Consider the following 16,263-nt stretch of genomic DNA (forward strand, 5'->3'; position numbering starts at 1 on the left):
ACACTTAAGGAGATGGATTTTTTTATTAATTTACCCTCTTAGGAATGAAAGAGACAGGAACAAAAGGCCTTTTTCTGTTCTGAAATCATCTCTGGCACTGTCTTTTGAACTGCTGTGGCATATATATGTGATAAATTGCATAAATTAGCAGTGTTGTCCCTTCTTGGTGGCTACCTCATTTTGTAACTGTCTGTGACCAACCTCTGACCATGGAGTGGATGTTTAGAACCCAGAGCTCTAAGCATCTGTGCCAGCCCTGTTCCTTACCTGCATCAAGAACACTCTGTCTTATATCCCTCTGCCACGTCTCGTCCCCACTTCACAAGAGCAGATCCCTTGCTAGCCCCGGCTAGCTCTTTTCGGGGCGAGAAGGGCAGCGAGAGGCACTCCCTGCTGAACCCAGCAGGGCTTTAGAGAGTGCCTTCGTGGGTCCGAGGACACTGCTGATCCCACCGGCAAGGAAGGAGGCGACACTCTTTTGGGGTAGGTCCAAGATTTATTGTGACTCTGAGGAGAACCCCAGAGCCCAACAGCACTCAAAGATGTCCCAGAAGAGAGCGAGCTCTGGGCCTCGAACAGGCCCTGATATAGGGTGGGCGGAAACACGATCAGCCAATGGGAGAATACATGGGAGTGGCACTCCAAGGGAAGATCAGCTGGGGTATCCACTGAGCAGGGAGGAGGGGAGGGACCCCAGGCCATTGTCCATCACCCAGCGACCCCGTCAGAAGCTTCCAGACAGACGGGAAGGATGGACAAGTCACCTGGGCGGGGTCAGGGGTCTGAGTCAGGGTTTTTGGGATTGATGGACACAGAGGTGCTGATGGGAAAACCCGGGATGAACCAAAAAGGCACAAGGGGGGTACAGAGGGATAAACCATTTTGAACATACATACAGTGGAACCTAAAAACACAACTTCACACCCTCTGTCTTAATCCTGCAGCTGATTGCCAAGACTATTTCCTTCTTCTAGCCAAGGAAGTGGTAGAGGACTTTTCAGATTCCAAAACAGTCTGAATCACCAGTATTCAAGATATTAATTCATACACTGATGAGTTGATTGCCTCCAAAGTTCACCTTCTTCCACTTACAGACCTTCTGTGTTACATATGCTGTGAGGTCACTAAAGAGCGGGGACTGACAGGCCACTCATGGTTATGGACTGAATTTGCAAGGCCAGGTTAACAGCTTGATCATCCTCTGTCATTATGCAGTACCTGCAGCAGGACTGAGTCTGACCCATGTCACTTTGTCATCATCAGCTATCAGCTCTGCATAGGCACCCTAAGGAAACCAGCCAGCTCTCTTATCTCTTTACAGCTCTGCAAATGGTCTAAACCTGAATGCTGCAAAACCTCACACCCTCGTTAGTACCAAATTACTCTGTGAATATTTCTGAGATACTTCTGTCTCCCAGACTGATTCAACTAGTACTGGTTACACACAGGTTGTATTTTCTAAATTACTTTGCAAGCAGGATGGCTATACATTTTTCTTTTGCTGTGGAAATTTGAATTCCAAGGTATTTTGAAAATTTAAATTTGCAAGGATGAATTCAACTACCATGGACCTCTAACATTATGTAATTCAGGTGCTTGAATACAAGATACTTGCAGTAGTGTGTCAGATGTAACTAGGCTCCTGTAGGTGATGTCTGTCAATTTAGAATGGCACTTGGAGGCTAAGGTGGATCTCAAAGATGAACCATGTTTGTCAGCCATATCTTCTCTCCAGTACTTCCAAGAGAAGAGGCTCTGGTTGTAATTCCATGCTGAAATATGCCCATGGCAGTGCCAACTGCTCTAGGACTAGAAGTGTTCAAGCCTGCAAATTATTTTGCTTTGTCTCTCCTCCACACCCATTTTGGAGTTAGAAAATACCAAGTTCATCCTGATGCTTCATGATGGTAGAGGGATACCGTGAAGGCTGCTGCATTTGTACCTTAGTGCGTGGAGGATGTACCTTAGTGTGAATTGATGTGAATAAACACCACTTAAAAAAAAAAAAAAAAAAAAAGCCAATATACCAGCAGTTAAATGAATATTGCTAGTCTGTTAGTGAATGGTAAAAAAGTTGTTATAGAAGAGTCAGCAGCATTTTTTTAGGTTTTATTTGCAGTAGGAACAGTTTGAAGGGAGCATCACTGCTTTACAAGGAATGTGAATAGCCATAGAATGAGACCATGGGTAAACAACTTTGAATTGATTCACTTGTACACTTATCTGTTAAAATAAATGTTAAGGTATCAGGGGTATTTTGTATATCTACTTGGACCTATGCAAAATCTTTCATCTTGGGGGGTCTTGGATTTTGAATAAGTTAAATAAGCATCTTTATATTGCCTCTCCATCATGCTCAAAATGTACCTTTTAAAAGTACAAGGTATCATGAAAAGTAGTCAGACTGGGGTTTTGTTCAGTGAGTGGAACAAACTTTTTAACCTGAAGTTTATTTGTGATCTCATGCCTATGAATTAGCATGCAAAGCCACAAAAACCTTGTAGAGACAGTGGAGGAAGCCAGCATTTGGAAAGAGCAGCAGCTAGAGAGGGAGAGAGCTGGCTGTAGGAGGAGGGGAACAAAAAAAAAAAAAAAATAGTATAGAAAGCAGCTTCCAAAAGGGAGGGAAATGAGAATGAGGAGGGCAGCAGCAACAGTGTGGAAGGGTGAAGGTGAAGAGGGAAGAACAGCTGCTTTTGCCTCTCGCATCCTTACTGACTTTTTCTCTGAAATACCCATTTTTTGAGCATATTGATTCTGTGACCCTCTTTAGCTGTTTGAACTCTCTATTGGAAAGAATCAAATTCAATCCACGTCTTTTTCTGGGGTCTGTATTATTTTGCATTCCCATGAGGCCTGAAGGAAACGGTAAAGACAAATGGTGTGATAATCACAGACCACACAAGAAATAAAACCAAATAGGGGTGAAACAGCCTGGGAGAGGGGTCTGATTTTCAGGGACTGACAATGTGATGGTCAAATTTCTTCACATGTAATTTAATATATCCTTCTGAGCTCTGCAGTGGTGGTGATAAAAATGCACTTCTTTGGGATATGGAATAGATTGATTTGTTTCAATTATTGGTTTCAGCACACCTTTCATAACACCAAAAATGTTTTTAATTCAAAAAAATCCCAAACACAACAACAACAAACAAACCAAAATGCACAAATGTAGAATCTAAAATTGAAAAGAAGATGTTTGAAAGACAAGGACAGGGTCAATAATTTAATAAAACCCTGCAAACATATATAATAACAGTAACAAATCTTAGCTCTATAACTTTTCGCAGGCAAGTTATTTTTCCCATGCATTTTGTAGAAATTTTGTCTTGGCACCTTTAGGTGACAGCTCCTGACGATTTGTGTAGTTGAAGATTTTTGTCCACCTGAATTCTGAGACCTCAGATCCTACAGCTGTATATGAATATATGACGATATATGTATCAGTCTGTGCTAAACAACTACTTGGGAATGGCACCTAGGGTTGGGTACCTCAGTGCAGCTGTGAATTGTAACTGATCCAGAGTGGAGGAGTGAACTCCTATGGAACTAAAATACATTAGCACAGCAGAGCCATTTAAATGTGAGTGCAGTGTAAATAACAAAATGTTTCTTGGAGAGGACACTCAAAAGAAACTAGACTAACTTGTAAAGGGAAATGAATGTTGATTTAATTGGCTATTTAACGATTATCTGTTTTCTTCTTTTTCTTTTTCTTCTTCCCTTTTTTTTAATCCAAACAGAAAGGTTAATCTAACTATACATTTAAGGCTTTTAAAGGCTCCATTACAAGACTTATTATGCTAAAAGAAACATACCTGGCATGCTGCAGTTTTCTAAATGTATCAGCGATGCATGTAATGATTCACTTAAACCATCATGGTCAGAATTCTTTTACATTATTTCTATGTAAATTGGATGCTTCATGATTACTATAATATGTGTGAAATTCCACTTATTATTTCTTTTAACATGAAAACTTTTATCACTTAACTTCAACTCACTGGACAGAATATTTGAACCATTTGCAGTCATTAGAGCATTTTTGTTTGGTCAAAACCCTTGTGGGATTATACTTTGGAAAAATAGCATGAATTACATTCGATGCAGCTGAATGGCAATTTTAAATATATAAGGGGCATCAGGAGTGCTCATCATTATACTTAGAATTCAACATTGTATTTTATCTGTTATGGACTTGTTTTTACATTTTCTTCTTTTATCTTCAAGAGACTTTTTCAGCCTATAGCATTAAAAAAAATCCATATAGAAAAGGCCATCTGATGATGTACACATACCTTTTCATGCTCTGGAGGACCAATTTAAAATAGAGGCTTGGATCAGAAGGTTTTTATTTTCACCTTAGTACTCAAAGGATATTTTCCCATATCCTAGGAAACACTGGGCGAACTGGTGCAGCAGGAAGTCTTCTCTAGCAAAACTGACAATGATGATCTTCTCTGCTAGTCTTGAGTTTTGGCACTGAATGTCTCAAAACTCTCTGAAGTTCCCAGAATTCCAAACTACATCAAGATGAAGAAAGCAGAAGAGAAAAGAAGGATTTCAGAGCAGCCAACAGCGTCATAATCCAGGCAATTAGGAATTGTAGGAAACTCTGTTTTGAACATCTGCTTTGCCATTCTCCCAAAGACAATCTAGCCTACTCTGTTGGCTGTTGGCTCTTCTGGATGGATCTCTCTGGCAACATCTGTTTATTGCAATAGGGACTTGAAGTTCAGATATCTTGAAGTTGTTCCAACAACCTCCCTCAGGGAATATTATTTATTAACTTTAAATAGGCCCCAAGAGTTTTGGTACTAGAGAGAGGCAGAAATCTAGAATAGCCATGAGACTTTGCTGGAGGTGGTATGCGTTCATGTCTTCCATAATCTAGTGTAGTAGGACATTTGCCTGTTCTGGGGACCTTTCCTTAATGCTTTTTCTTCCATTGCCTTCCAAGCCGAGTACATTGAGCAGTCATTTTAAAAGAACTAGCATCTTCTATCTCTGTTTCTTGTGGCTTTAAGCCTTCTCGATCTGTTTATATTTTAACCACACTTGATATCATTTTTCCAGAAAAGAGTTAACTGAAATTAGTAGATTTTAGTAAGATAATGGGGTTTGGTTTTTTGTTTGTTTATCATGTGCAGATGCCATTTTTGAAACAAACTGATGAAACAGGTTATGATCTCAATGCTTTAGCTTTTATTTCAGTAAATTCTGCTTCTCATCTCTCAGTGAAGCTCTTTGGTTTTAATTGGAGTCAAAATGCCTCCAGTTAAAAATATCCATCCTGACTTGAAGGATAAGTGCTCCAAGCCTTCCACCACTAATCTTACACCTTTCATTTCCAGAAATAACAGTACTTGATGCCACATAGTTCTGTGACTTTAATTTCAGCATCAAAACACAGAAGACATTTTATAAACATTTCTTTTACAGGAAAGTTGAAGAATCATATCCTGGGCTGTGGCATGAGGGTGCTGGTCTGCTGAGTTATATTTGATGTTTGAACTTCTGTGGCTTTAAGCAGAAAAAAATTGCCTCAGTTTCTGTTAAAGTGAAGGTATTATACAAGGTGATAAACGCTTTCTTTTTTTTGCTATGACAGGTATCAAGCAATAATTTTCATTCAATTAGTTAGACAATTCTTTCCTTCACAACAACATGGAAACAGACAGTGAAAAATAAGCTTAACATAATAAACATAGTTATTTTTCTTTATTTAAAATAAAAGCATTATTTTTTAATTTGAATTTTTATTTGCAATACAATTTTTGGCCAGTTTTATAAGTGCGTTGACGGACATATATTGAATTTTCTAGGCTTTTTTTATGTTTTGTATATTTCAGTTTAACTTACATAAATAACTGTAATATGTAAACAAATATCTATAACTTCATATGTTGTGCATACTGCGATTTTTAAAATATGTATTTAAACTTTATGTGGCTAGTATAATCCAGGACAGATTAGGTCAAATGATTTTTAAGACTGTTTCCTCCACGCCTACGCCTTAGCTGCTCTAAATGTCTATTATTTTAGATGTGGCATTATTTTAGATGTGTGCACATGGATTTAAAAATGAACTATTCTTCTAAATATTTGCTTCCTCCATTCATTATGTTTGTACCTCACTCATTAAAATGCTTACTTTAGATTATTCTTTTGAAACTAAGCAATCTGGGAAATATATTGTAATATATCTCTCCCCAGTGCACCCATAAGCTATTTAAACAGGTATAGCTAAAAATGGTTAAGACTTAAGGTTTCATCATGAGTCATATTAGAATTAATGACTCTGCTCACAGACATTGGTTTGTAAGACAGAGACTGAACAGTGCCATTACAGAGAATAAGCCACTGGCAAGTCAAGCAATTCACTGAGGACAGAATGATTAGCCACAAGGAGCACTTACAATGTGCACTGGTAATTTAGGTAATTGTATTGCAGGGTTTGTAGACCCATGAATTACAGAGATCTTTTTAAAAATATATATTGTGCAATTTGAACAGACCCTGAAACAGACACCAAGAAGAAACAGCTATCAAGTCATTCAGATAAGATAAAGCATCACTTATGTATAGTATTTTAGTATTTGGGAAAACATATATAAGTCGGCATACAGTAAAACAATAGCATATATAATTATCATAATAACTTCTTCACTAGAATGCTAGGTATTTAAAAACCACAAACCCCACAAATTTCCTGCAGAAAATTAAAAGCAAACAGAAAAGGTGGGGGAGAACCTTTAGAAGGAGGTGATTTCATTGGAAATACAATGTAAGGTTGATTTCTATATAATTTCTAAATGTATGATATAGTCATACCTAATCTAGCATAAAAATCCTTATATTTACTCCCTTTTTTTTCCACTGTATATTTTCAAAGACCTCCTATAGTTAACATTATAATATAGTTAGTTGCTACAAATAATCTGCACTGATTATAGGAAAACTGTCAGTGTCTGTTCAAGGTCTGAAAAGGCTGCAGCAAATAGCTTTTCTCTTTGCCATGGAGACTGGGGTCTGTTTTTACGGTTACTCTGGTAACCAAAGCCTTTCTGGTGCTAGTCCTTTTCAGTTACCTTAGCTATTAAACCCTCTGGTTGAGACAAAAGGAAGGCAGTATGCAGATACTTCCCCATAAAGCAAATCTCAGGGTTAAAATTGAGCAAAACCTGTAATAAAAGAAATAAAAGCAGCTTCTAATCATCTGGTTACATAGTAGCTGTGAGGTGTTTGCGTGCTTGCCTACATGTGGGAAGCTAAGGCTTGGTGTGTTTGAATATTAATCTGATTACTAAAGGATGAGAAAATGGATTAGGCATCTTCAGTGCTGTCTCAAGGAACAGTCTCTCAAACCTATGACCCTCATAGTGCTAAAGACATCAGTTTTTCAAAGTTATCATCTGGGAAGAGTTTCTTTTTTTTTAAGATGAGGATTTTGACATTTCTTGGAGCGGTATATATTAAGGTAATTGTAAGTAGGGATTACAAAATGCTGCCCCAAAGTCATGGGTTTGTTGTGTGGCGTTAATGACCCTTCACAGTGCCTGGGATCTTTTAGCAAACAAAGCCAAAAAATGGATTCTAACTGAAAGCTTATTAACATCACAATAATAAAATACTCAATTCAGTGATCAATGTCATGAAGTTGAGTACAGAAGACTGGCAACAGAAACATCATAAAGATAGAAGGCTGAGTAGTAAAATATTTAACTGCTAAGATGGTAGTAAGTGTCACTTTTGCTTGGAATCAGTAAGTGTAGGCAGACTCCCAGATTATCTTGTTTTTCAAAACAGTTAATGTTTTCACCTTAGGTAAGGGCTTATTATGGCAAGCTTTTACCATCCCTACACATTTTGGTTTGAGCTTTCTACTCCAAATGAAGAGGATTTTTCTCTGGAAGAAACAGCTAACTAAATAGGCAACAAATAATATGCTTCACAACTGAACAATCCATTCTTGCTCTAACATGGTCAAACTAAGTAGCTCTAAATATTGCAATACCCATGGTGATAAACCACTTTTGAGCTACAAAGTGTTCAATTATTTTTTATTTGAACTACTAAATATGGTCACACAGAAATTCCCCATTGCTGTTTTCACCAACATAGATTACAGTGTTTAAAATAAAGGAAAACTTTGTCCTATCAGAAGACAGTTCAAATTAAAACACCACAATATAGCAACTAAATGAAGATGGATTGGTATTTGTTAACAGAGAGGAAAACACCTGCAGTATTAAAAAAGCTAAAGTATCTGTTCATCCATAAATTAAGTGCAGCATCAGAATACTGGACTGATCTCAGTTGAATCAGATGTGTGCATTTCAATAGAGAATGCTCATTTCAATGAGCCACTGTTTGATGTCAGCATCACTACTCAAAAGGGCAAGTACTGATCCCTGATACCAGGTGTGTAACTAATATCCAGGTGTTCCCATACTAAGAAATAAAATATATTAAATACTCTCTTTGTTCTATTTCCTGGAGAAGACAGCTGTTACAAGAAGGGGAGAAACATATGTCTATGGAATGGCTGGCATCAGAAGAAAGTTGACTCTGGATTCACTGCAGTTACTGAACAAGGAATTTATGTACATTTGTGCTAAAAATGGCTCCTGCCATTTAACCTGGTTTTGCATGATGTTTCCAGAATTAGTGGGTTCAGTGCAAAACTTTGGGCCAAATCTGTCCCCAGGCTTTCCATCACGTTAGATATATTTCTGGTTTTAAAGAAGTGGAGATAATTCATGATAAAATATTGATCTTCAATATTCATATGTGTGAAGAAATACATATATATTTGGTAAATGGAAGATGGAAGGTTTGTGACAGTCATATGCAATCACTAAGCTAAACACAGCAAGCTCTTGACACAAGAAGATTTTATCACCATATTTATATCTAGCCTCTTTTACTAATTCCTCATGTTGATATTTTATTTCCCAGGAAATCCTCCAATGATGCAGATGGCATCAGTGGAGTGTATGGAATATAATCTATCAGGTCCCCCATAACAGAATGATCCACAAAAATCAAACTTCTTGTTACCTGAGGTAGCAGATAAAATGCAGGTCAAGCTCTGACCCGTTAGAATTGGTTTCCCATTCCTACACCCAGGAATTTTATCCCTATAACTCTCTTGGTAACCCTATAGCTCCCCTTTAAACCAATTACCCAATGCTAATGCTGCATGCAGACACATTTTTGTGGTAATTCTGTCTGGCTGAATAGTTGAGGATTTCCTTGCAAAGCACTGCATGAAGCGCATCTGCCAGGTGTCTCATACTCCTACTTTGCAGGGCCAGGCACAGAGACCTGCAACTATTGCTTTTGCCCTTTCTGTAGAAGGGGACAGAGATCCTCACTGCAAACTGTGCAGCCTGGAGAAGAGAAGGTTTTCTGGAGACCTCATAGCAGCTTTCCAGTATCTAAAAGGGGCCTACAAGGAAGCCAGAGATGGACTCCTTGCCAGGAACTGTAGTGATAAGTTCAGTCCTTGTAGAACAAGAAGTAATGGATGCAAACTGAAAGAGGGCAGGTATTGGGAAGAAATAATTCACTCTGAGGGTGGTGAGACACTGGAACCAGTTGTCCAGAGAAGCTCTAGGAGTTGTCCAGATGCCCTATCACTGGAAGTGTTCAAGGCCAGGTTGGACGGGGCATTGAGCAACCTGGTCTCATGAAAGGTGTCCCTGCCCATGGCAGGGTGGTTGGAATTAGAAGATCTTTAAGATGCCTTCCAACACAAACCATTCTATGATTCTGCATATGATGATAAGCAATCTTCAGTCCTTCATGGCATTTTGCCTGCAGGGAAAAAAAGTCATTATTCCCATTTGACAGCTGAGGAAGCTGAGATTGAGGCTGAGTGACAGCTACAACTAGAATTTAAACATGAGCTCTGGGATCCTAAACCTGGTGTTGAACTGAAAACTTCATAGCAAACAGCTTAGATAAAAACCTCAGCTATGCTTGAGACACATTCATCTGAGGCAAAAGCATTTCTGAACTGAAGAAAAGCAGTTCAGATTGAACTGAAAGCCCACGTGTGTGTCCTAGTTTGGACATCACATGTCTCAGATGGAGTGCCGAAACAGAAACCACAAGATATAATCATCTACCCAAGGGTAAAAGATACACAGGTAAATTAGGAGGATTTATTGATTTTATACATATGTACTGACACAGAGAATGTTTGGAGTGGCACATTTATCTCTAGGGGATGAGCAAAAGCCTCAAAAAAAACATGTGTTAGTGCATACCTGGAATTCTCAGCCCAGGATAAGATGCTTTATTTTATATCTTTGAAATTTACTTTTGTCAAACAAAAAAAAAGAGGTCTGTGTTTGCCAGACCTTTCACACTAGCTCAGGACTGTGCACAAGTGTCCTCAAGGATGATCTGTGGCAAAGCTTCTAAGAACCTTCTAGCCCTGCTACTCTTTTGTAGGATTAAAAGACAAGGGGCATCAGTACTTGACCTGTGACTTCTGGGAGTGCATGGATTTGTGGGAAGAGATTCAGCTGAAGCTTTAGGCTGTGTAGGTTTTTAGACAGGATATCTTCTAAAATGAATGTGTGATGTCTGAGAGGGCAGAGATAAAAACAGAAAAAAAGAACACTATTACTTGTGAAAAAGGATATTAACAATGACTCAGTACAGTGACAAGCTGCTGTATGCATTCCGTTTCATATGTCTCCCACAACTAAGTAGGTACTTTGTCCTCATACAATTGCACAGGATGTTTGGGGAAGGTCCACACTTTTCAGGTCATTTCTTGGCTGCAGCAAAGTTCTCTTTTGTTATATCATGATCAACTATGCAAATATAGTTCCAATTTCAAGGAAGACCTGTTGATGCAAAATAGTGTTTCATCGTGAGCTATGTTTAAGTGCAGACAACTTTTATAAAACATCTTGCAGCAGTCTCAGAAATGAAGCAATATTCTGAAGTACAATTTAACTGTTATCAAATCAGAGCCTTGAAAATATTTTCCTGAAAAGTCTTGTATTAGTTTGAAAGTCATGAAACATAACTCCTGAACCTGCTGTTATGTGAGTCTGGACAAGTCATTTGACATCTGCAATCTACAGCTACCTTCTCTGCAAGAAAACTATTTAGGACCTAGTTGTGCTAAATCAAATACATAGAACAAACCAAATGTGGAATTTTAGCAATTACAGATTTTTTTGTAGTGGGTTTATTCAAGTGAACAGGAACCTTACACATATAGGTAGTGCTCAGAGCCATTAGCAAACAGCACTCAGCAGCAAAGGTTGGATTAGAAGATGCATTGCAATGGTTGGCAATCTTGTGACCTTGCTGCAGTTGCTTAAATGTGGACAGCTACAACCATTTGAGACAACCCATTTTGCCTGACACATCCTTATGATGCTGCCAGGTACAATTTCAGGACATATGGAACACTAGCACTGCTCTGGACTGATGACTGAGGCAGCCTGGATACCCTCACCTATCTCAGAGTAGTTGCTTGTTTAGGCAAGTAAGGCAACTAAGTTTACCTGTTTAGGCAATTAAATCACACATGCAAGTGGTTAGCAAGAATAATCCCTGCAGCTTTTGCAGACATATGATCTCATGTAGCACACAGCTTTTTTTTTCCTGCAAGAGATGACCATAATAGTCCAAAGAACATCCTTGAACATACCTTGAAAATATTCCTCCAGCCAAAAAAAATTTACTTTTGGAATAAAATGTATAAAGTTGTTCTAGTTCAAAGGATACTGTACAAATAAGCATCTGACTTTCTCTCTGTCAAAACCAGAATAAATCAAAGCAACCTCCAACCAATTTTCTTTTAAACATTTAATGCCACCCTTGTAGTAGCTTACATGAAGCCCTTTTGAGGTGCTAAACAGTTAATAAATATGTTACTGGTGAGAATCTATACATTAAAACAGTTAAAACAGGTTTCAGTTGAGTGTGGACTTAAGTATCATTCAGGTATTTTTTTGTTTCAACACTTCCTAGATTTCTTTTTATTTTCACTTGTTAATTTTAACAGATTTTTTTTTCTATGCCATTAACCATTCATGCATTTGCTAGAGTTACTTCTTAAATTGTTCCTGTTTCTCTGCATATTTTTAATTTATCACCTCCCAGCATCCTGCCTATAGTTCCAGCTTGGCAGGCAGCCTCATCACAAGCATCATAATTGTTTTTTCTATGCCACAGCCCCTGAATGCTAGAGCTCTATTTTACCTTTTACTTTCACACCATCATTTAAGTGTGAGAGAGGTTTACAAACCTGATGGAATGCTTTACCACCTTTACAATGCCTTCTCAAGGTTTTATGGGTGGTCATGTTTTCATCAGCCTTGTGTTGACCTTGCCTAATGCTGAGAATGGGTTCCCTGCTGTACATACTCTATCCAAGCTCCCTTTAAACAGCTGAGGTGAAAAACATCCTGAAAACTCTAAATTTTCATTGAGAAATGAAGACCATGACTACTTGTTGGGTTTCACTTAGCTGAAGATGGAGAGGTCTGTTTTCAGTTTGCAGGTGGCAGAAGCAGCTCCCCATGGAGGAATGTGGGCAGTACCACATCTCAGTTGGAAAGCCAGCACACACAGGGCAGTGCATCCCTCACACCACATTCGACACCTCTCTCCCCAAAATTTTCATCTTGCCAGCTAACGTAACATGTCTGAGGAACTGACTAGAAGCTGATGCCACAGGGAAAGCTCGCTCTTCTGATGTGCCAAAGAGCATGACCCATGATGTGCATCAGAGCAAAGGAATATGAGTCATAAAATACGTTTCAATGTAATTATACATCTGTTTAAGATTCTTTTTCTCCTACCATTGAAATTTTCTTCACCACTTTCTGCTGAAAGCAGGATTGGTTTCATATACCTGCTTTGAGAGATGTGAACACATGTAGATAAATTTTTGGTAGGGGACAATACTAATTTTCTTATCAATTTCTGTTTACTCCATGCTTGTCTTGAAGAAATAGCTATTTAATATTTAAGTATATTGGAAATCTTTACCAATATACAGTAGCACTGTCTTCAAGATTATTATTTTCCCTTTGTAAATCAGGACATTTTGTTAACATGTACTCTTTGGCCAAGACAATGTGATGTCTTTGTTGGAGCCACACATAAATTATTACTTTGGCTATTGTAAATCTTTATTTAACAACTTATTCAAATGCAGCATGTACCCTCAAGCTTCATACATGTTCCAAATGTTGTAGAGACAAAATCCATGTAAAGGATTGACAAAGCTTTGATTTATTTAGCTACCTACACTTGTGCCTAATTTTACCACAGGAATAATTATGTGACCTTACAGAACTCAAATTTAAGTCTTCTAGGCCTCAGAACAAAGTTATTTGACCATAACATTTTTAAAGCACAAATAACTAATTTTGTGCAAGCCTGGAGTCAATACTGCTAACATTATTCCTGCCAAGCACCAGCTCATTCCACAAGATATATTGGCAAAACTGCCCTTGATCTTCAGATACAGTGCAGTACAAATAAGTGTAGCAGTCTGCATTTTTGTGGATAAATGGCTTCTCAGTTTAATTGTTATTTTGGACTCTGATTTTGGTTGATTGCTATTTCCATGTGCAACCAGCTCAGCCTTTCGAAAGATGAGTGGATCTAAAGTTTTTGATTCATGTTTACATTCTCTGTATTCCCAGTTACTGAATATTTTGAGACAGTTTGTTTCATTAGCAGTTTTCCCAGTTAATATGTTATTTAAGTATATATATAACCTATAATCTGTGGGCTTCTCTATTAGTAAAAATACTAGCAGTCCTCTGAAAGTTCTTGTGCTAGGTTTCTAAAAACAGATGATTTCAGAGATCACTTACTTCAGTATCATATAATAAAAACAATGTTCCTGTAGTCATATGACTATTCAGAAGTTTATGCAGACTTGACTTGTTACATTTTAAGCATCATTCTGTATTTTTTCTGTTTATTTTGTTTTAAAACATCTAAATGCTATCAGGAAATATATTGCAGTGAAGGAAAAAGAATGAGTTATACATCTGAGAAAGCTAATCTGTATACTTAACGGAAGAAACAATAAAAATACATAAGGCACTTAAATCCAGGAATGAGAATAAATGTATTTTTCCATATCCTATAATCTATTACCTCAGTGTAATGAGTTTAGCTCTCAAAAGTGTCTGAGTTAATTGCTCTGTAATTCATTTTTTGTCAATTTAACTCTTTGAATCTTAATCAATTACATATTAGTTGGGGGGGCTGTTGAATTTTAATTGTTTGCTCTTTATAGACTATCCCTAAAACTTGCTTATTCCTTTAAGAAAAAATATATGCCCCTTTTAGGTCAAGGTTAATAGAAAACACTATTAGCTTTTTATCCCGGAATTAACAGAACAGATACATCTATATCTCAACACAAAATAAAATTATTATATAAGCGTAACAGTGGAAACGTGTATCTCCACTTCCATTGGTTAGAAGGCTTGCGCATCATGTTCTGTCTCCTAGTACAGAATTTCAACAGGTACATAAAGGCCTAGCTATCTCACCATGTTTCATCTCACTGCTACTCCTTTTACCAAATGTGATTTATCACTGGTAATTCCTAAGAGCTCGCTTTTTTCTTTTTCAATAACTTTGTCACTTTTAACTGACACATCTCTGAAAAGAGGAAACTTGATATTTTCTCACAATATCTTGACTTGTCTTAACTTTGCAAAATGTCCTCTTCAGAATCAACCTCTGTCAGTCCCCATCGGTACTGTAAAATCAATCCAAGCAATTTTATGGGGTGGGCATCCCCAGTATTCTCCATGTCTTTGAATTGAGCATCTTTCAGCAGAATAGACCTTCTGTACCAGGCTTCCAGATGGAAGCCTGAAATGCCAGGGGCAGTTTCTTAGGGATGTTTATCCAGTGATACATGACCTATGTCTCGAGTTATTGTTTCTTTGTTGATTTTCCAAAAATGTAAAATACTCTGCATCCTCTGCACAGCTGCACCTCAGCAGATCTGCAATTTTATGCAAAGAAAGAAAAAAAAAAAAACATGTTAAGGAAACCCTAGCCATTGGAGAAATTATTTGAGTGTACCTATTTGTTTTTATTTAGGCGACCTATATGATGTTGCATGTTGTCCCTTCTAAGAGGACAAAAAGCTTTGGAAATGTCAGTGCCTTTTATAGCTCTATAGGGTTATGTCTGTTGTGTGTATACACGCACACACACTCTCACGTACATAGAAGAGAGGAAGTCATTTTATTTTACCCAAATCAGCTACTTAAGTAAATTGAGATATATAGAATTTACCAATGAAATGAGTGATTTGATGTGAATAAAAGAGGTGGTGTGTTGTAAATCAGTACTGACAGCCAAATGGGAAAAATTGACAGAGCACTGTAATCACTCCCAACATCCACTGAAGTTATTGATCCAAAACCTCTATAATCCCCTTCACATAACACAAGCAATTTCATATAATACCTGTAATAACAGTGCATTCAAACTCAAGTAGCCATCAGAAGCTTTGTATCTAATGGCAAAGCAGGCCTCTGCTGAGTAAGTGTAACAACTAGAGCACAAAAACCCCGATGACTCTTGCCTTTCATAGGTAGCGGCCTGCGATAAGAGCTAGTTCAGAAGATAAACAGTTCCCAACGCCAAGGAAAATGAGCTATTAATTGCCCTCTTGCTAAAGACATCATAAAGGCCCTAAAGCCCTGGGTGCAAAACAGGGAGAAGGTAAGCAGGATTTGGGGACTGATAACGCCCCGGGTGCCATCCACGCAGCAGCGATCTGATGTTAATTACAAGAGGGGAAGGAGGGCTGAGAGGTATTTAGCTGCTGGGTCATTACATCCTTCCCAGGTGTTTTTCCCATGAAATGTTCCACCAGTTTTACAAGCTCCTTCTCTGGCTGATGGATTATTCCACTGCCTTATCAAAGCTTTGCCAGCTCCTCATTAATATATAGAGCGAGCGGCGCTGTTCTATATATCATTGTCTTCTTCTCGGGGAGGGCTAATCAGTCAGGCATTATCAGCCCGTCAGCAGAAGGCAGGCAATCAGGCCTGACAGCGGAGAATCATGGGAGAGCAGGGAAGGTTAAATGAGGCTGACAGTTGTGATAATGATGATTATACTATAAATTAAGATATGATGATAAAGGAGAATAAAAGACACAATCTGAAGCAATATTTGGTTTAACATGTCTCTCTTTTTCGGTACTGTTAAATGGCCATAACATTTATCACG

Source organism: Vidua chalybeata, chromosome 2 (assembly GCF_026979565.1).
Source record: "Vidua chalybeata isolate OUT-0048 chromosome 2, bVidCha1 merged haplotype, whole genome shotgun sequence".
In the NCBI taxonomy this organism is placed as follows: Eukaryota; Metazoa; Chordata; class Aves; order Passeriformes; family Viduidae; genus Vidua; species Vidua chalybeata.